The sequence below is a fragment of the Rhinatrema bivittatum genome, chromosome 4 (genome assembly GCF_901001135.1).
Source record: "Rhinatrema bivittatum chromosome 4, aRhiBiv1.1, whole genome shotgun sequence".
In the NCBI taxonomy this organism is placed as follows: domain Eukaryota; kingdom Metazoa; phylum Chordata; class Amphibia; order Gymnophiona; family Rhinatrematidae; genus Rhinatrema; species Rhinatrema bivittatum.
The window spans coordinates 108,829,632-108,852,453 of NC_042618.1; the positions used below are offsets into that span (position 1 = coordinate 108,829,632).

General features: G+C 45.1%; 1 protein-coding gene across 1 annotated transcript in view; it reads right to left on the minus strand.

The window, feature by feature from the left end:
* LTK (leukocyte receptor tyrosine kinase) overlaps positions 1-22,822 on the minus strand; it is a 170,968-nt gene that overhangs the window by 115,595 nt on the left and 32,551 nt on the right. Inside the window, exon 2 of the mRNA XM_029598654.1 lies at positions 10,104-10,246. The gene's annotated coding sequence lies outside the window, so the exon portion shown is untranslated. The remainder of the gene's footprint in view (positions 1-10,103; positions 10,247-22,822) is intronic.

The following is a 22,822-nucleotide window of genomic DNA, read 5'->3' on the forward strand; positions in this document are numbered from 1 at the left end:
AAAGAAGCCTTGAGGGAAAAAACAATTTCTGGGTGCACAATACGTACGCACAATATACATGCTCCAGGCCGTATATATTGTGCTTGTATATTGTGGCAGTAAATTCACTGCCATAAGATAAAATCTAAGCTCGTAAATTGAGTGTCCATTTTGGTTACCTGCAGACAGCCTCGTCTCCTGGGCATCCGATGCACTAGGGAAGCCCAATTTATCACTAGTCCATCTGTTTTAGTGAGGCAGCTCATTTACGTATTTCATCCGGTGTCCAGGAGAGGTGGATGTGTACATGTTAAAAATAAACTGGTGCCCAGTTTGGAAGCACATTTTTTACATGCACTTTATTGCATCAGCCTGAATATTTTTCTGGCTGATAGGTGACCTGACTGGAAAAAAATTGGATGATTTGGACCAACCATTTTGCTTGTCTTGAAGCAAATTGATTTGAATTAATGAACTAAGAAATGCAAATTAATCTCATTCTAAGAGGTTAGAACAAAGGACTCAGGAAGGAGTCACATGTACCAACAGGAGCAGACTGACCCCTCACCCCTTATGCTCCTTAGCCTGTGGGATTGAACAATCCCAGTTTCCCTCAAGTAGCTAGGATTGTCCCACTCCCTTGCAGGCTAAGTGCTGATCACTGAAGATAGAGCAGTGCTGGCCTAAAGACCTGGAGATATCCATGAGACTGTGTAACAGCAGCCACCCAGCAGCAGCAAGGAAGAGATCTCCAGACATAGAGTGTATTAGGTAAGTGCGATAGACATACATTGGTTGCCCCAGGGAAATAATAAAAGGAGACAATAAAGCCACCCTTAGCACTCAGGGCCTTGGGAGCCACCTCCCCCCTCCCACTTGACCAAGGATCCAGGTCCTGGAAGGAAGAGTCAGTGTTCAAGCTAGCCTGGGAGAGTTTCTGTCCCCATGTGAACAACAAATATTTTTATGGCCTCATCGGGTAGCAGTCCGCACCCGGAGTTGTGGGGGGGTTACATAAAATGGCGCCCAACGTGGGGCTCGAATGAGTACAGGGTGCACATTGTGTCGAAGTGGACTTAATAATTGCCGGGTTACAGCTGCTGATCATAGCCAAACATTATAAAGAAAAATGTGCCCTTTACCAAGATGGTCATTGTTCGCGCCAAAGTCGCTCCAGCCAAAATCATTCACATCAAGTCAAAAAGCACCAAAAGAAAGGGGGGCAGTGAAGTATGCATTGGCATCTGCCATCATCAACCAGGTTGATGCTGGGATGCACGAGCGACGTCATCACATTGACCATGCTGCATGAGGCAAAGCCTTGCCAGAGCTGGATGGCGATGCAGCAGGTGAAGCAGCAGTGAGTACAAAAACGTGTGATGTTCCACTTTGAATGTGAATATCTAATGGCCAGTTCAATGTGATTTGGCAGCAGCAGAGCCACAGATCAGTTCACGGCTCAGAAGAGTGGTTAAGTGACCATCCAGGGATGGGGAGCAACACTGGGTCGCCAGAGCAGAACATTGTTTTCACTGCCAGGGTAGCAGCTGGGATCACTATGGTAGCAGGCGAAACTCCCATCTTTTTCATCCCTCACAGGAGACTGAAAATTACTCTGAAAGGAGTGAGATCAATGGGTGCAGTGGAATGCGCCGATTGCTACATACTCCAGCCAGCACAGCCGTTTCAGCTTCAGTGCCGCCAGTATCTGGGCCCGAGGCCCGGTTTCTCAGTTCGCATGTAGTGATGGACATCTCTAGGTTGCCCCCACCCTCCAAGCTCAAACAAGTCGCTCTAAAGGGACATTCTATCTCCCCATCAGCAACATCAGAGGGGAGTGATGATAATGCCCTCCGAGCTCAAACAAGTCACTCTAAAGGGACCCTTTACCTCTCCATCAGCAACATTAGAGAGGAGTGGTGATAACTCCGCCCATCAGGGAACCCTGATGGAAGGACAGCAAGGATCCCCTGCTCCAACAGTGAGTGGTAACATCAAAGCCCTGGAAGAGGTGAGCATTCCCCAGAAGTGGCTGCCCTTACCATCAAACCAGTAATTGCAGCAGAACTTACCAGTCCACCTATGAATGCCACTCCCTCCTGGGGGGACATTGTAGCTGTGCTCAAGAGCAGGAGGCGGAAGAAGAGAAAAAAATCGAATGAGGTAGGCCTGCCCTCAGGAGGCCTGTGACTAAACTAAGACAGTAAGGAGTTACTCAAAGCCTTCCAACCCTGCAACCCCCAGACTCAGGTCATGGCAGAGGCCAGTCCTCAGATACTGGTCCTCCAGCTCTACGTCTTCAGGAGGATTCCAACATAGCTCAAGGGAGAAAAGTAAAGGGGCTTTGGAGTGGAACATGGCTATTATTGCCCGGACAGCATGGGAAAGATTTGTGATCGCTGCCCCAGAAGTCAACCTCTACGCCAAAGAACCACAAAGCAACCGAGAGTATGGCACCATGGCTATGAGGGGGTGCGTGGTGTCTACTAGTTCTGGCATTTCATCAGGGAACATCTCCCAAGCAGGCAGTGGCTCCCCTGGAGTGGAGCTGCAGGATTCATCAATGTCAGAGTCTCCAGTCCCCAGCGAAGCCTACTATCCAGTGGCTGCTACCAGAGTCACTATACCAAGTGAGCTATTCGATCAGGCTTTGCACCCGGATGTCTGCAACCAATCATGGGTTGCACCTAGCACCTGCAGCAACCCCAGAGATCTGCTGAGAGCCTCCCAGGTGGAGAGGCTGGTTTGCAGGAGGGTGTTGGCAGCATTCAGACTGCACTACCCTTATGTACCATGCACATTATGGAGTTTGTGGAAAACAACCATGAGGAGTGGCTGCAGGAGGAGGAGGCTGATCGAGGGATCGTGAAGAATTCCACTGATCCTGGGTTCAAGAGAGACCATCCTGATTACCCCCGAGAGTTGGCCAGACAGATGCATGAAATGTGTTTGGGCTGCAAGCATGGTGTGGTTTTCCAACATGAATCTGGTACCCCTACAGAGTACTCTATTGAATGTCACCTGCCCTGTGGGGTGGCTGTTAATAAGCCTCATCCAGCTTACTATGAGCCACAGTGAGTCACCTCCCAGTTTCAATTAATGTAATGCAGAGTAATAGAAAAAAAGTGTTTCACTATGCAATGTGATAAAAAAAATGTTCTTAAAAGAGAAGGTTTGCTTACCCCCAGGCCTTGGGGGATATTGATGTAGTAAATACATGTGTTTTGACCTTGTATAGGGGTTGTGGGAAGAATGGTGATTGTTCAGAAGAACTAAAAGTTTTCCTCCAATGAGGGAAACAATTTTCATTTGGACTTTCTCCCATTTTATTTGTACTCTTCAATCAACCACTTGACCTGGTCAGTCAAGAGGCCTAGAAGAAGGCAAGAAGATCCTGCTTTGCTGGTTGCTGAAAGAAATTTCAAGAACTTTTGTTTAATATTCCTTACCCAACATGGGGAGGATTTATTTTCATTGGTTACTGAGAAGCCATATTTTAAGTGCCTTATTGTGCTTCTGTTTGAAGTGTTCATTATTTATGTTGCATATTAATTGATTATGCATTGGTTTACACAAAGGAAAATTTAAAAAACCCTTACTATAAAAATAGCAAAAAATTGTTTGAACTTGGTGTCCCTGGTTTCATTTGCAATTAATACCATTAAAGCAATCATTTCCTTTGTAGGTGGGGTGCCAGTTGCTCCTCTGATGTGTTACCTTATTGGTTACAGTAAAAAGTTCTAGAGAAGTACCATCTAGTAGCACCTACAGCAATTTACCTTGTTTTCTCTCCTCAGGATCCTGAGAAACCTCATCCAGGTTTCTCCCAGGAATTTGATTCTAATGAAGTGAGTCATTTGTGCTCTAGTCTGGAGAACCCAGAGTTTCACCTTCCCATAAAGATGGGGTTGACAGCACAGTGTGCAATGTATTATGGTGTTCCTTAAAAGAGTAGTGGCAGCACCCATTAGTAGCCAGCAGTGGCAGGCCTGGCATATTCACATATTCTATTATTATTCACCCTAACTTGGTGAATGTATATCATGAATCTGTCTAACTTTTCAAATTACAGGATGGAGTCTGCAGGTCTTGTATATTAGTACCTACAAGGTGTAGAACCTGCTTGGATTTGGGCCCAGCTCAGGTAGATTGGCTGATTTGCTCTCCTGAACAGTTTTATACGTTGAACAATGGTGATCGTATTAAGGTGACTACCATGCCATGATGTGAGAAACTGGTTCTTCATGCATCCAATTGTGAAATCTGTGCAAGAGTCTCTGCCCCTTTTCCAGACTTGAATAAATGGGAGAAAGGTGTAACCCAGGCACTTCTTGGGTTACTAATAAGCCCTGTGTATTTAGTGACATTCAGGCCGATACAGTACAGTGCGCTCCGAGGAGCGCACTGTTAACCTGCCCTTGGATGCGCATTTTCCCTTACCCCTTATTCAGTAAGGGGAGGAAAATGCGCGTCCAACCTGCGGCACCTAATAGGGCCCTCAACATGCAAATGCATGTTGAGGGCCCTATTAGGTATTCCCGCGCGATACAGAAAGTTAAATGTGCAGCCAAGCCGCACATTTTACTTTAAGAATTAGAGCCTACCCAAAGGTAGGTGATAGTTTCTGCTGGCACCGGGAAAGTGCACAAAAAAGTAGTAAAAACTGCCTTTCTGTGCACCCTCCGACTTAATATCATGGCGATATTAAGTCGGAGGTCCCGAAGGGTAAAAAAAGTAAAAAAAAAAGAAAAAAAAATTAAAATGGGCCGGCGGCTGTCGGTCTGAAAACCGGACGCTCAATTTTGTCGGCGTCCGGTTTCCGAGCCCGTGGCTGTCAGCGGGCTCGAGAACCGATGCCGGCAAAATTGAGCGTCGGCTGTCAAACCCGCTGACAGCCGCTGCTCCGTTCCAAAAGGAGGCGCCAGGGACGCGCTAGTGTCCCTAGTGCCTCCTTTTACCCGTTTCTACCACCAGGCCTAATTTAAATACTGAATCACGCGCACAGGCGAGTGGCCTGTGCGCGCGCCGGGAGAGCGGGCGTTCGTCGGCTCTCCCGCGGACTTTACTGAATCGGCCCGAATGTCAGCTGGTCAGAGGAGGAAGGATTTGGGAGGTCCATGCAGATGCAGCCCCTCCTTCTGCAGGGTTTGCCATGACCTGCCCACTTGTAATACTGCCCTTGCTACAGCTGGGGAGGCAGGCCTTTGGGTTTAGTACTGAGTCAGAAGGTAGAGAGGAGTTGGAGTTTTGTTATTTTACAGGTCCAGCCGGTGTCAGCCAGACAAGCCCTGCTTGGTGGTCCCGGCAGTGTCGGGAGGGATTCCTTTCCAGTATACAAGCTGTCTGGTAGGGTTAGTCCCCTCTGGGTCATTTTTTGGGACTTTTACTCTTTAAGTATTGGGGCCTCTCTGGAGCCTGTTCAGAGCCTGGTTCAGGGAATGGGGAAGGCTGGGTTTGGGCCTGGGCTGGTTAGGGAAGACCTGCCCCCCCGTTTGAGCCTTGGTGAGGAAGGAGGCGTAGTGACCCGCTGGGAGCCACCCCAGAGTTTTTCTGAGTTTTGTAAACCTAATTTAAAGATCTAGGTCAGAAGTTCTGACTGCCATTCTGACCTGCTGGGAGCCTTAAGAGTCCTGCTCTCAGGGTTCCTCCCATCCGGATAAAAAAAGAACAACAACAAAAAAAAGAAAAGAACAAGGACTGCAACAGTAACCAAGACTAATCCAATAAACTGTGAGTAAAGGCAAAGCCAGTCAGCCAACCGGTGCTTGCAAACCCTGGGGCAAGAGAGGAGTTTATCTCTCTGTGCAGAGTTGAAAGGGGGACACCCTGCCCACCTGGGGATCCTATTTTTCCAAGCCCTGGAGGGTAGGAATTCCCCTGGCTGATGTTTGACCTTCCTGCACAGATTGAGGAAGAAATTGTGGCAAGAGGAATCATTGTGCTGCTGTGAATTAAGATTGTGCCAGTTTTCATTGTTTTCATCTGTAAATATTCCTTTGCACACTCACCCAGTGACTCCAGTCTTTCTTTGGCACACCCAGCACGCTGTGGGACAGACATACATTGATTGCTCCAGGGAAATAATAAAAGGAGACAAAGAAGCCACTCTTAGCACTCGGGGCCTTGGGAGTCACCACTCTCCCCCCCAAACCCGACCAAGGATCCAGGCCCTGGAAGAAAGAGTCAGTGGTCAAACAAGCCTGGGCGGGTTATGGCCTCATGGGGTAGCAGTCCGCACCCGGAGTTGGGGTTACATAAGGTTGGGTATTTAAGTTCCTATATATGGGTAGTTAGAATCTTTTACCGTATAAGTGCAAGTCTGAAGTTAACTTGATGTGCTAGTATCTTGCTGATTTTATAATAGTCTTGCTGACTTTATGAGAACAGAATACTTTCCTATTTGAAATATTTGCTAATATGTCTCCCTTTTAACGCCTGACAATCATTAAGTTTATTGTGATAAATTTATTGCAATAGGCTTAATAAAACCCCTAATGAAACCAATTACCTAAGACAAATGGTAATTGTATTATGGTCTGGTAAACTTGGAGCAATCATAAAGGGTATATTTTATATAAATTATTATATGCAAAGCCAAATAGCCCTACGGTCTGGTTTGAGCACCACTGGATTACAGCAAGCACAAAGTGGCACCCTTACCATTATTATAAAGTGAATTTGGGCAGTTAAAAGACTTCCTCATACTCTGACACACTGACTTTTAAGAATAATGAATACTGTGGTGGAACTAGTTTATTATATGTAAGGGATGCTTCGACCCCTTTACTAACTAAATTGCCCTTAGGCTACCCTTAGGGAAATTTCCAGCAATTTGTAGAGCATCCCTAAGGGCTTCTTCTTTTGAGGTTAGCCTGGATTGATCAGCCATTCCTTATAAATGTGGGAGGTGCATGTGTAGAGGTGGTGGCAGTAGTTTTGCCTTTGGAAAGGAGGGAAGAAAATGATAGTAAACCTTTTTTTTTAGGCTCCACGGCCTACCCAGTGGGTTGGAACTTTGCTTTCACCAGTGCCCTCACAGACCTGGGGAACACTGTCTCTTGAAGGGAGAAGAAGAAGTTTTGAAGGAGTGTTGTCCCTTTTGGCAGAGTTTTGCGTTGAGACCTCTTCCTGGCCAGGAGGGAAGTCCCCCCCCCCCCCCCTGCCTGAGGAAGGACAGATTAAGGAACTGTTGCCTCCCCTACAAAGAAGAAGGGAGGGCCTGCAGTGTCCAGTGCTAGAAGAGAAATTTTCTTTCTATTTTTTTTTTAAGAAAGGGTTTTTCCAATTGTGTTGGGAAGATCATTTTTGTCATCAAGTCCTGCCCACCAGAAAAAGAAGAGGAATTTTGATTGGACACTGAATGTTTTCCAAGTTTGTGTCAGCAGAAACCCACCATTGAAATTTACCATCAGGAGAAAGATACAGGAGATTTCTGTCCTATTAGGGCCTGCTCCCTACTATCCAGGAATAGGATCTCCAGCATTACTACCAAGTGAGACACTGACTTAGTTTGACCAGCTTAAGACCAGAAACCCTTGGTCTATTGATTTTGTATGAAGATTTTATTGAGCCTTATTTTTGTGGATTGAACATTTTAAGCATTTTGGTTAGAGTCAACAATATTTGGAACACCAAATTCAAGTGTCTCACCTGTTTTCTTCTGGGTCAAAGACACCCCAAGCAAGGACTTCAAAATTCTGAGTACCTTTGCGAGGCACTGGGGTGGATTTTAAAAGGGTTACGCGCATAATATACGCACGTAACCCTTTTAAACCCGCTCCTGCACACGCCAAGCCTATTTTGCATAGGCCCGGCAACGCACACAAGCCCAGGGATGCGCGTATGTCCCGGGATTTGAAAAAAGGGGCGGGGAGTGGGTGGGGTGGGGTGGTCCGAGGGCAGGGGCGGGACCGAGGCTTCAGGCACAGCGGCCGTGCTGGGGGGATTGCATTCCGGTACTTGGCCGGCGCGTGCAACCTACGCCTGCCCAGAGGCAGGCGCAACTTTTAAAAAAAAGGTAGGGGGGTGTGATTTATGTAGGGCTGGGGGGTGGGTTAGGTAGGGGAAGGGAGGGGAAGGTGGGGGAGCGGAAGGAAAGTTCCCTCCGAGGCCGCTCCGAAATCGTAGCGGCCTCGGAGGGAACGGGGAAAGCCATCGGGGCTCCCCTAGGCTCGGTGCGCACGAGGTGCACAAGTGTGCACCCTCTTGCGCGCGCCAACCCTGGATTTTATAACATGCGCGCGACTGCGCGCATGTTATAAAATCGGGCATAGATTTGTGCACACCGGGTTGCGCACAAATCTACGCCCCCGCGTACCTACTAAAATCTGGCCCACTATGTTACCTTATTCCCGCCCCAGTGACCCTGGGGCCCCAGAGGTTTATCCTCCTCCCCGCCTGTGGAACCCTGGCTCCCTGGCAGCCTATGGAGACTGTGTCTGGAAGAAGTGAGGTGAACAGTGAATAAGATTGGCCCCAGGGACTGTTGTGAGCCTCTATATTCCGGGAGGTCTCCAAAGAGGGGGTTACATAAATATTAACAATCCTAATCACATCATACTTTTGCAATCAAAACTCTAGCAGGTGAACTTTAAAAGCTCGACGGTGCATCAATTAGGGGATGCATCCAGGGCCGAGCGGATTTTAAAAGCCACCCGGGTATGCAAGTATCTCCTGTTGTGCACACAAATGAAATGAAAAGTTTTTAAAAAGGGGCTGGGCGTGGGCATGGCCTGGGTGGAGCGGGGGCATGGATGTGTCAGGGCTTGGCCAAGAGATGAGCGTGTAAATACTTTTGCTCACTGGCGCACGCTGGGGTCCCCTGCCGTACAACTTTACTTCTGCTATGGATGATGTGTAAGTAATAAAACAACAACAACAACAAAAAATAGACAGATCAGCAGGGTTTTAAGGGTCGTGGCTAAAGAGGGAAGGGAGGCTATTTACACTGGGAAGGTTAGAAGTTCTATCCCTTAACTGGGCAATGAATTCAGAAAACTGGCAATGGTGTCGGCACGCAGGCCTTTTAAAATTCCGCCACTTACGCGGTAAAAGCAGGATTTGCACACACAAGTGCGCGCCCACTTAAAATTGAGCACACATGCGCACGGTTAGGCTATTTTATAACATGCACGCCTATTCACACATAGGGGCAGATTTTAAAATGTACGCGCAGCCTATATTTGTGCGCGCTATCCGGCCCGCACAAATGTACGCCCGATTTTATTACATGCGCGCGCAGCCGCGCGCATGTTATAAAATCAGGAGTCGGCTCGTGCAAGGGGGTGCACACTAGTGCACCTTGTGCGCGCCGAGCCCTCGGGGAGACCAGCTGGCTTTCCCCGTTCCCTCCGAGTGGCCTCAGGAGGGAACTTTCCTTTCCTTTCCTCCCCTCCCCCTCCCTTCCCCTACTTGTCCCGCCCCCCAGCCTGAAAAAAAAATCCCCCCTATCTTTATTTCACAAGTTATGCCTGTCAGAGGCTAGCGATCCCCTGGCCCAGCAGCCTTGCAGAGGCCTCTGGCCACACCCCTGGACCGCCCTGTCCCGCCCCCGCCCCGCCCCCAGACCGCCCATTTTTTTCAAGCCCCGGGACTTATACGCGGCCTGGGGCTTTACGCGCATCGCTGGGTCTTTTGAAAATAGGCCCGGCGTGCATAACCCCCCCTAGGAGCATAAAGCCTCCTGGATTTACCAATATAGGGCTTTTAAAATCTGCCCCATAGGTTATAAAATAGCCGTGGCCCTGGGTAATGGCCAACAAACACCTGTACATGTGCACCCGCGCAGCAGTTTGAAAGTTACCATCCCTCTGCTCAGCAATGAACCATCACCTTCTGTTCTAGATAAGTATGTAATAACTAAACCTATTTCTAAATGGTTTTTGTTAGCTATTTTTCTGCTTAATATGAAGTCATTATTCTGTTTTATTCTTTCTATATTTTATCTATTTTGGGACCCAGTTGAGAACAAGGTGTTTGTCAATCTGGTGCTCCCCATCAAGAAAATCAAAAAAAGAAATAAATACTCAATTCACTTGATTTCACAGTGGAGTTTTGTTGTGCGTGTGTGTGTGTGTTTGTGTATTGATTAAACTTCCCAAACAAAAGAAGGTTCTACTACCTACCATGGAAACAATTTCTAAGTCGCAGGGAGTCCAGAGCCAAAAGTCTACTCTTGTTCTCTAGGCCGCAGGATGAATACAGCAGAGAGATCTGAAAGGGTCCATTCACTTGGCCAATCTGAACTGTCAGAGGTGTCCCCTGAATCCTGGGAGAGGAGGGGGAAAAAAAAAAGATGAAAAGAAGCCAGTAATTGGGAGACACGAACTGAATATATTAAAAAATTCTTTTAAACAGTTCACAGGAGTTGGTGTCATATTTTTTGCATGATATTTTTGGGATCTCTTTAAGAATAGCAGAGGCACATAACTTTGACTAAAATTATTTTAAAAAACTACTCAAGAGGGGACTCTGTGAAGGGGAAACAACATCCTAATGCTTGAACCACATGGAATGTTTCCTTTGAATGTGGCCAGTTTTCTGTGGGTGCTGTACCAGCATAGCAAGGCATCCATGAAATAAGGCCTCATTGCAAAGGGCCTCATTTGAGCCTTCATGCAGCAGTTATGCACAGGTGCCAAAGATCCGCTGCAGAACACATTTTCTCCTTCAATACACCAATGCCTAGTCTACCACTAGCTGAAAGTTCTAGTAAGCAGGATTTTTGCTATTTTTAATAGCATCTTGAATTGTGCAGGACTGCTTAGTCTCTAACACAGTCCAAGGCATAGTAAAAACATTGACTGGATGCAATTCTTGAGCGGAGAACACATAGCAAGAAGTTATAATTGAGTTTAAGGTCAGTAATGATTTTAGTCTACGTTGCAAAGAATAAAAGATTGGTGAGATCGTTCTTTGTGTATGTGTCTTCCTAATAACTTTCATGTGTTGTCCTATTCACACCAAATTTGCAGTGCATGTCAGGATGTGCAGAAAAAATTTCATTTTATTTAGTTCATTAATTTCGTGGGACTCTCAATTCATTTAGTTTCAAAATGAAAAAAACATATTTGTTTATTCATTTAATTTGGGGGGGGGTTTTGGGTTTTTTTGTTTGCCATTCTGTTGCCTATTTTAGGCAACAGAATTGGGGTTTTCTCATCAATTCTCATGGAACTTCCAGGAAGAAATCATCAGACGGGGGAAAGAATTTTAAAGGATCTAAACTGTGGAAAAGTGGCACCAAAAGTGGTATGAATAGGCGACAGTTCAGTTCTCTGTAAACCGGTGCGATATGTATTTTATACAGGAACATCGGTATATAAAAATTCAAAATAAATAAATTAATTAAGGGGCAAAGGAGTACCAGCATTGGCAGGAGTTCTCCAAGGCATCATCCGAGGAGGAATAGTGTGGGAAGAACCCCCCAAGGCATCAAAAGATGACACCAGCACTACCGGCAAACTGACACCCAAATTGGCATCAGCATCCTAAGGCACTAAAAAGGGGCAGCAAAGCAGAAAAGGTAGCAGGGAAAACACCAAGGCAACAATAAAGGGATAAAGCAGAACAAAGAGTGGTGTAAAGACACTAAAGCAACCTCCCAGAGTGGCGGGAATATCTTAAGTTGTAAGGTTTAGGGTATAGCAGCAAGGCAGAGTGGCATGGGAGATGCAAGTCAGGTACACCTGCTAATTGTGAGGTTCAATGCAAGAAAATGATTAGTGATCAGTATCATTTTCCTGACCTAAGTTTTTATTACATTCTCTTCGGGAACTCGATTTAGCTGCTGGGTGGAATTTTGATTTTTTTTTTGTGACATGGACTGTCCAAATGAAACTTACCACATTCAGAACATGCAAATGCTTTTTCTAATGAGTGTGGTTTGGCTTTCTGCAGGGCCTGTGCTAGCTTTATTGCTGCCCTGTGCAAAAATTACTGTGCTTCCCCCCCCATCCCCGCATCATTCAGTCTCTGTCCCGCACTCAACATAAAAAAAGCCCAGCTCCCTCCAGCAATCTATATTTTTAAAAAGTGACTCCCCCCAAATGGAACCCATGGTCAAGGGAAGGGTATTAGGTACCCTAAGCAAACCTTATAGCTTTGCAAACACATACACACACATACACACACCCTCTACAGATACACACACACAATTCAATTATGCATTTATAACAGATTTTACATGAAAAAAGAACATTCAAAAGAACAGTCTTCTGAGGCAAAATATAACTTCCAGCATGCATAATATAGTTACATGCACTGCTGTGGTGCCAACCAGAAAATCCTGCAAAAAAGACACTTGGAACTCCTATGGAATTTCATTTTTTATAATGTGTGCTGGGTATGGGCTTGACCCTCATAAAGCCACGAATTGCCATTACAATATAGTAAACCTCCCATATCAAAACAATCCTGTTAGCACTCAAACGGTAACAATCTTATCCATGAAAAGGGAACATTGCACCAGGCCCTAGAACACCAATATGCTTCCTATTAGGAAAACAGAACAAACCAGACTGCTATAGATCACTACAGATAAATTATATGGTAGCAGAATGCCTCACTTCGGTCACACACGGAGAACACAGACAGACCCTGACTAAATACAGGATAAAGAGACCAGAAAGTATAAATAGAAACATGCTAAGAAAAACTGAACTGGAATCCACAACAAGCCAGCCTCTATAAGCAGAGCAACAATGGAAAAACAGAAACAGTACCATTCTTCATAAAACATTAAAAAATAAAATCAAGAAATATAAAACATCATTCATAATAGTAAAATTATACTCATAAAAAGAATAAATATTTCATACGATTTAACTAATAGACTATCCAAAATTTTCCAAACACCAATAAAATATTTCAAAATATCTGATGAACAAAAAAACTTCAATAATTAAAATATGCTCTAATATTTCCCAAAAAAACAATTAAATATTTTAAAACAGTAGAAACATCAAATTATACCCATTAATTAAAACTAATAAGGATTAAAATAAATCTTCTGCTCTCCATACCTGGGATCTTTAGATTTCCAGTCACCTTGAGAATCTCATGGATTGGCGAGGTAGGGCCACACAAACTTTATCTTCACACACACACACACACACACACACATACACATTCTCTCTCTCACAGGCACACATACACACACAGGCACTTGCACACCGGCTCTCCCAGAAACATAACAAAGCACACAGGTTCTTACACAGACATACACACATGCACATGAACACAAGCTCTGACATAGAAACAATACATACATATGCACTCAAGCTCTCACATAGACACACACACATGCACACAAGTGCTGACACAGACACATACTCAGGTTCTCTCACAGACACATAAAATCACATGTACACAAGCTCTGACACAGACACGGCTTCCGTTCTCCAGGCTTTGGTGGGATGAGCTCCACCATGGCCCCACAAGCCAGTGGCATAGCCAGAACTGACTTTTTGGGTGGGCCCAAAGTTAACAAAGGTGGGCAGTAAGGGGTGGATTTTAAAAGCCCTGCGCCGGCGCACCTGTTTTGCATAGGCTGCCGGCGCGCGTAAAGCCCCGGGACGCACGTAAGTCCCGGGGCTTTCTAAAAGGGGCGTGTTGGGGGCGTGGCCAGAGCGACGCAGCGTTTTGGGGGCAGCGACGAGCGTGACGGGGGCGGCGACGTGGGCGTGGTTTTGGCCCGGGGGTGTTCCGGGGGCGTGGCCGCGGCCTCCGGACCAGCCCCCGGACCGGAACACGGAGCGGGGCTGCCGGCCGGCACGCGCAAAGTTAGGGGGGGGTTTAGATAGGGCCGGGGGGGTGGGTTAGGTAGGGGAAGGGAGGGGAAGGTGGGGGGAGGGTGAAGGAAAGTTCCCTCCGAGGCCGAAATCGGAGCGGCCTCGGAGGGAACAGGCAGCGCGCGCTGGGCTCGGCGCGCGCAGGTTGCACAAATGTGCACCCCCTTGCGCGCGCCGACCCCAGATTTTATAAGATACGCGCGGCTACGCACGTATCTTATAAAATCCGGCGTACTTTTGTTCACGCCTGGTGCGCGAACAAAAGTAGGCGATCGCGCAAATTTTTAAAATCTACCCCTAAGGCATTAATAAGAGTACAGCTAGTAGGGTTCAGACCTGTATACTTAGGGGTAGATTTTAAAAAATTGCGCGATCACGTACTTTTGTTCGCGCACCAGGCGCGAACAAAAGTACGCTGGATTTTATAAGATACGGGCGTAGCCGCGCATATCTTATAAAATCCGGGGTCGGCGCGCGCAAGGGGGTGCACATTTGTGCAACCTGCGCACGCCGAGCCCAGCGCGTGCTGCCTGTTCCCTCCGAGGCCGCTCCGATTTCGGCCTTGGAGGGAACTTTCCTTCGCCCTCCCCTCCCTTCCCCTCCCTTCCCCTACCTAACCCACCCCCCCGGCCTATCTAAACCCCCCCTACCTTTGCGCGCACCGGCCGGCAGCCCCTCTCCGTGTTCCGGTCCCGGGGGCTGGTCCGGAGGCTGCGGCCACGCCCCCGGAACACCCCCAGGCCGAAACCATGCCCACGTCGCCACCCCCAAAACGCCACATCACTCTGGCCACGCCCCCGACACGCCCCTTTTAGAAAGTCCCGGGACTTACGCGCGTCCCGGGGCTTTACGCGCGCCAGCGGCCTATGCAAAATAGGTGCGCCGGCGCGCGAGTGCCCTGCGCGTGTAAATCCAGAAGGATTTACGCGCTCAGGGCTTTTAAAATCCGCCCCAAAGAACATAAACATCAGATCCAATCAATTATGTCATAAAATAAATATCAATGTATTCTTTCTTGAATCCTCTTTCCAGAAAGGCCGAGATAATCATAACTACAATAAAATAGCAATAATCATGAGAACAGCTGCTGAGCAAAACTACGACAGTTCACATTACAACCCAACATAAAAAAAGCTATATTCATATTCTGGGGTCCAATCACCCTCCCTCCCCCCCCCCCCCAAAAAAAAAACCCTCCACACAAACCCCTGCAAAAAAAAAAAAAAAGGCATCTAGAACCTTGCCATGCCATATAACAGGACTCAAATAACAAGCAACTTATGTAAAAGAAGCAGTGCAAATACTACACCAGGTCCTAGAACATTAATACACCACCTACTGGGATAACAGAGCAAGCCAGTCTGCTACAAATTCTTACAGAGAAACTACATGCTAGCAGCAATACTGCACCTCAGAAAAGCTCATGCTTTCTCTCACAGACTCCCTTACACACACAAGCTCTCACTTTCACATGTTCTACCACATACACACAAGCTCTCACTCACACACCCAGGCTCCCATTCTCACAGTCAGGCTCCCATCCTCATATACACATCAAGGCTTCTATTCTCACATACAAACACCCAAGCGCCCATTCTCACACGCATGAAACCAGGGCTCACTGCCAAATCCCTTCTTTGCTGCCATGGAGATGGGCTCCCATGGTGGCCTTGCTTCAGCGGGTCTTTTTTGCTGCCACTGGGATGGGTTCCCATGGCGGCCTTGCTTCGGCGGGTCTTCTTTGCCACACTGCGGCCTTTCCTGTTGCCGCCGCTGCCTTTGGCGAGTTGAGCTCCACCTGCGGCTCAGCGGCCTCTCCTGTTGCAGCTGCCCTTCCAGGTGTGCCACCCCATGCAAATACACGGTGTGCACACCCGGTCAAGCCGGGCCTGGTTTTCTGGTAAGTTATGAGTGTTCCTTTATTTAGAAAGCTTTTCCCATATTCTATAGCTGAACTCTGGCCCCATTTCATAATTTTCTGGTTTTGCATGAGTTCTTTTTGTCTTTCTGATACTTTCACCACATTCAGCATATTAAAATGGTTTATTTCCTATATGTTTGCTGTTCTGCCTATATTTCTTCCTTCAGAATGAGGGCATTTGTAGATGCACCACCTCAGTATAATCAACAAACAAACAGGGTGGAAGAACCAGGCTGGGAATGTGGAGGGATTTGAAAAAAAATCCCTTTTCAATTTAATTAGGGGACTTCCTGTCTTAGTGGCCCCTCTGCCAATATTTTTCCCTCAGCCTCTGCCTTTTCCTGACATATTAGAACTTGTTGCTGCCTAGAGTAGATTTTATTCTTTATAAGTTATTCTGTAACTGACTATGTACATACTACTGACAATGCAATGTCATGCAATTTGTGCACAGCTGAGACTGCTCAGCACACATGCTGCACAAAACAAACACTGGCAGCCTGCCTGGTGTGCTGCTCGCTGCAGTATTCAAACTACTCAGCTCACTGGATTGATTGGTATAGCAGTGCCCACTACACACTCAGAGAAAAAAATCCATTGGTCCGCTGCAACTCTCCCCCTCCCCCTCTTCTATCCATACACAGACCCTACCTGCAACCTCCCACAGAGGAGGCACTGCTGCCTGCCTGGCTGGCACTGCTTTCCAGAGGGTGACGACAGTGCAGCACTACTATAGCAGCAGGCAGCCAAATAGATTTTTTTTACTAAAGTTGAAGAACCAGTGAATTATATAGTTCTGAATTAACAGTTTGTGCTTTTTGAGAGTAGAGCTTAATATACAGTGTCCTCCCAGAATAAGTCTCAGAAGAAATGTGCAGAAATCCCTGCATATGCCCAGACTCCAGGATCAGCGTCACTAAATACAGAAAACAGCATTAGGCTGAAATTGAAAAATACTTCACTCTGTTATGTTCTCTCTGAGGTCTCCTTGCCAACTAGTCTTGCCCAGTGCCCACCAATCTAGGACAAGGCTGCAATGTCACACACGACTCACAGGGAAAGGCTGATTGCTATCCGTACAGGGGCAACCGGCTGCTTTATCCTCAAAAATAACTAAGTCTAACAAGAGACTAGCAGTATATATATATTACCCTATGGCCCATAGGAAGGAATGGGGGATAAAACAAATGAAATTAATGGGATATATTTAACTTGTGGGACGTCCACATTCATTTCATAAAACAAATGGAACCCATTAATTTCAAATGTTATATTTATTTTAAGGTACGCTCCTTAAGATCTTGATGGAACATCTTGGTTTTTCCTATGTGAATTTTGTGAGATGTTTTTGGCTGTAGATCGGCAAAAACAAATGATAAATAAGAAAGAAAGGCAATCATGCTTTGTTTGGATTAAATGAAGACCTTTATTCAGCATTGTGTCTATTTATTAAGGGGGCAATTTTCAAACTGTCTGCTTTAGGGAAACGGGCATGAGTACTTTTTACTTGCAGACTTCCACCAAGTTTCAAAGAAAAAGTAGACGTATACTTTGTACCCATGGTATTTGCTTTTAGGATGGGTAAATTTTCTATGGAAAACAATGCACATAGACTTGAAAGTACAATCTACATACATTATTTTCTAATCTGCCCCCAGGAACATCTCCCATAAATATAACTAAAAGTCTCCATGCAGTGGAACAAAATGCATACTTTTACTTTTAGCCAATTTGAAGAAGGACACTTTTTATACAAGAGATGTACTAGCCTAAATTCTTTGCAGATTGTTTTCTAAATCCTGACATTACATTTTCAATTTATATGCCACCTTCCAAGAAACCTTAACCTTAATACAATTCTGAAGAGAAAGAATGGGATGTTATATTAACTAAACAAACAAATTAAATAAACACACACACGTTTCATTGGCGCTACGGGGGAGATAGTGTGCAGCGCGCCCGCAACCGCAGCGAGCGAAAACGCACCGCCACAATACGTCTAACTGCTCACTATCGCCCCCCCCCCCCCCCATGGTGGATCATTTTGCTGTAATTATAGTGAAATGATAAATCCTCCAGTGGATCCAAGCCTGTCCCACAGCTTAATACAATATTTTATAATTGGGTTAGCAGGAACCCTGAGATCCCTACCATTTCTAAGGAGCCAGGGGAAATACCTAGGAAGTCTGCCCTGATGACATGGGGAAGAGGACAGCGTGCTGCTCAGCACTGACTGTAAGTAGAAATGTTTTTCTTACTCTTCTGCAAACACCTGCAACATCATTACCTCAAAAAAATCCTCGGGAATGCCAAATCTCTGTGCGGAGCCCCATTTATGCAGCAAAGGTAAAGAGTCCAATGTTTCCCACCATTGGAGGTCCAATACAACAACTTTATGCTCTGTTAAGAGATGCACCACTGTGCCTCTGCTAAATGACAAAAACAGAGAACCGGCTAGAGCAGCATTCATCAATGACACCACTAGTGACAATTAAAAGCGTGGCACCTGGTGGCTCGTTTCTGTAGTGAGAATATTTGTTTCTAATGTGAGGCCGGACTTCTCATAGACAGACTCAACAGAGTGCAATTTTTCAAGCCATTTACATGGGTACATAGGATGTCTGAAGATTGCGCTCATTCAGTCTTGTAAAAAATAGGTGTGGGGTTCCCCAGCATATATACTTTTACCTGGATTGAGGGGAGGGCATTTCTTGGGGAGTATTTTGGACGGGATCAGAAAATAACGAATGCAGATTAAATCTGCACAGAAGCAGAGGGTGCAAAATCCGTGAATCCTTTGTACCTGTGGACAGTTCTCGAAGGGAAAGTATGTGTGGATTTTTCTTCTGAAAGTTAGGCACCAGGTCGACGGGTACTTTGCCCCCAAGTGGCTTATAGCAATTAACAGTAGTGAGTTATGAAGATTAAAAATGTTCCAGCAACTTTCATTGCTGCACTGTAAGATATTGATCACTTTAGATACTAGATTTGTATTTAATATGAGAAAGCACTAGAAATATTCTGAAAGATGAACATGAGGGTCTGGGGAAACAAGTGACTGAAACTATCAGTTCTTGCTGCTTGGCCCGGGTGATCCCTGTCCTATTTCTCATTTAGCTGTCACAAGCCTGCATGAGAAAGCTGCTTGAAACAGTCAGACAGTTAACCTTTGGCTCCCATTTGTTCCTTGTGCTGACCCAAAGCCCATAGCTCTCTCTTCCTAGCTGCAAAATAATGTACTGTTTGAGGTTCAGATAAACCACAGGGATGCTGGGAGTGACAATAAAACAGATGTTGTGGTGCAAGCATCCTTGACTCAGTTCAGAAAACTGACTCAAAAGAAAATAGAGTCCAGTTTCAGGAACGTTTGCTGCCCAGATCTTTCATACCCTCACCTAAACATTTCTCCAGGGCACTTAGTCTAGCCTTAGGAGCATGCACACATAAAAAAAATGTTTTGTTTCTTTTTTTTATTTCATTTTTTTAAACTTCGTATTTGTTTCATGTTTATTTTGTTTTGTTTATTAGAAACAAAGACCATAGTGAAAAGAAAAATAAATAAAAAACAAAGATAGGAAGTGCCCTCCCCTCATCTGAAGACCCAGTGTTGACATTTAAAAATTAACCCTCTTCCACCATCAGCATCAGCCCTTCCAATATTCTCCCATCCTTGTTGGACTCTAATTATCCGATTCGTGGGGTTCCAGTAGTTGAAAAGGGGCTGGAGTGATCCACAGTTGCTCCTCCCCACTGGGCCCATTTTCAAAATGGCACCAGCCAGTCCTGAGGCTGTACAACCCTAAGGATGAGGAACTTGGCGTCTAGAGTACTGGGTGGCGAGGGGGTATAGGGCAAGGCCAGGGAGAGAGAGTGTTTCATTTTTAAATGTTAGTAGGGCTGGTGGAAACAAAAATCCTCCAAATTTTGGCTGGTTTTTTTTTTCATTTTGTTTTCTAATGAAATGAAAAGGAATGAGTTTTTTGTTGTTGCATTTTTCATTTTGTTAGAAAATGTATGCACCTCCCTGTCATTACTGCTGTGCCTCTGCAATGTTACAACATAGCATCCAAGATCACAAAGTACGAAGGCACAATTCCATTAACTGCATTACATTCATAACAGCCAGCAAAGTGTTCAGGAATCTCCAGCCCTGAGACGAGAGTGTGTTACCTTCACTATAGCATAACAGAGAAAAGAAGAACCTCTCTGGCTGAGACACACATAGATCACAAGACCAGAGATTAGAGCCTGGAAACAGATGAGATGATTATTCGGTTTATAGGAAAAATGTCTTCCTTCATACCATTTTATACCAAAAAAATCCACAGTTTATTCCTGGGTCTAAGATTAGCACCTCAGTGAGATGGAGAAGGCAGGGATTGAATCAGGTTAGATTACTGACTAGAGAAAAATGATGCTCTAATCTTAGCAGTGTGACATTGTATTTGCCAATTACGATCAAAATTCCCAAAAGAAGAGTCAATGGATTCGATAAATTTATAATGGATCAAATGAATACGAAAAGTGCTTTTTCAAGTTAGTATAAGTTCCTGATAGAGGAAAGACAGGCAAGTTACCCATATTTCTTGCCAATAATTGGAAATCATTGAAGGATGTTAGGATTAGCAAAGAGAACAAACTGCAAGTAACAGACCAATTTTACTATAATACAATGCATAGAGAAGTCAATTCAGACTTCTCTAAGGTATATATCTTAAGGCCAGATATTGAATTTAAAATAGGATTTCCTGATTCAAATTTCTGTATGTCTTTCCTATCCTCTTTCTACCTACTTTTATCTGTTGCAGGTGAACAGATCACAGATCCCACTACAATGCCCGTTACCTCTCCTTGGCAGAATGCTGCAGAAGGTTGCCACAGCCTTCTGCAACCCACAGCACTGGGTTTTCCCTGGAGGTCCACCAGGAACCCTGCTTAGGTTCTGAAATCTATTGCATTCAGGCTCTCCTAGAACAGTATTGCTGGGGTTAGACAGAGGCACGGGAGGTCTAACTTATGCAGTAAGTGGAAAAGAGAAGCTGTAACCTGTTAAGATTTCACCTGAAACACAGCCTCATCGTACCCTGACTATGACACCTCCCCACCAGCAGAGGTTTCCTCGGAGGTCTGGTCCATGCTATCCCCATCAGCTCCTCATAGCTCACCAAACTCAGCCTGTAGTGCAGCCTCCTAGCCACCAGAAGTCCTAGTGAACCATGTCTCCAGCGGCAGCACGGAAGTGGCAGAGTAGCTTAGACTGGCCGAGACCAATCCTTTGCTAACTCAATGAGCTAGCAACTTAGTACAGGCTATGACGTCAGTAGAGGGGAACGCCTCCGAAGTTCGCGCCAATGCTGGAATAAAGACGTGGGTGGTGTGCGCACACGCGCACTCTAGTAGGCCCTTGGAAGGAGCATGGCGGGAGGCAGCACCATAGCCGTTCTGGGGACGCCAGAGAGGTCGGCTTGTAGATGCGGCGGCAGCCATTTTCCCAAGGGAAGCGGGAGGAGCCGTGAACAAGGTGAGGCAAACGTGGCGAAGCCATCTAGCACCGACGGACGCAACAATGTAATAGTGTTCAATTCACAGGAAGACAGCTCTATGCCTATCCATAATATAGTGGTTTTACCTAGATTTAAGGCCAACAAATTCTGATGAAGTCACTCACTATAGTCTATATGCAATGTTGAAGCTTGGTTTCAGGAAATACACCCTTGTTCTGAGATGGGATAAAAAACTGAATGTCATTGCCATATACAAAGAACAACAAACCCAATGACTGGAAAATACAAAGGTCTGCATGGAAGTCCTGTCTTCACCCCAAGTCCACCCTGCCCTGGGAAATCCTGCCACCAGATGGCACAGATATATGCACATATGTGACCTGGCCCTCCGGCTCTTTTCAAATAGCCACTTACACATGCAAACCTAAGTTTTATACATACAAATGACTTTGAAAATTACCATTAAATGTTTGAGTAGAAAATAAAGCACAAATCTTAGGTCTATTACAATGAAAGTTTAAGGAATTAATGATTATAGACAATGGAAAAGAAGAAAGAAAATTGTTTGTGGCAATGGAATTTCCTTATACCAAATTTTCTTGATACAGATAATATTTGCAGAAAATGCAAGCAAAAATATAAGATGGAGTGAATCTGGAAACTATAAATTGTTTAAAATTAACAGAGATCTGAGGGAAGAATTGGGGCAGGATGAATCCTCAAGTTATATTTATTTTTTGTTTAAATCTACAATGGCACACCATGTTATAAATCACATACAACACCCACAAACACACAAGTGTATTCTAGTAACCTTGCTTGTATCCAACAAATCAAAAAAGATGGTTGAACTGGTATATATTCATAAGCAAATCAATATAGCCATCAAGTTTGGTAGGCCCCTTACTCATAGAGATTGATTTTATTAATTTGACCAAAAATATATTTACAAAAAAATGCATAAAAGTTAATTAAATAAAGTAATGTGACCCTACACCACATCAGAGTCTGCTGTGTATCACTGACTCTATGAGTAAGGGGCCTACCAAACTTGATGGCTATATTGATTTGCTTATGAATATATACCAGTTCAACCATCTTTTTTGATTTGTTGGACACCATGTTATAAGCCAACATTTTGTTAGCCTTACACATAATGGAAAAATGAGAAGAGTCAAAGAGAGTACAATTATATTTTACCCTTCTTTCAAGGAAGTATTGTTTTGTTTTAAACAATGTACACACTTTAATGTTATCTTGGTATGGGGCAATAGCCATATGATTCCTTTGCGTGGGATCTCGCTATAGGGATTGCATTCATTGGGCCATTCATTTAATTCGTTTCATATCTTGTGAATGGAAGGTAGGCACACAAAGCCAATGGTAGATCCACATGTAGGCGCCCACCTATATGCATGCATACCATCAGTTTTGCAGGCCTATCTTCTATTTGTGAGATACGCACACACTGCCAAAACAAATGAAATGAATGGACCAACTAATGCACAGCCTTACTATGTAATACACTTGGAACTTATTAACCTGTCTTTTTTATACAAGTACATGATGAATAACTCTTCAATAAAAGCTTACAAAATAGGACAATACTAGACTCTGGAATTTACAGC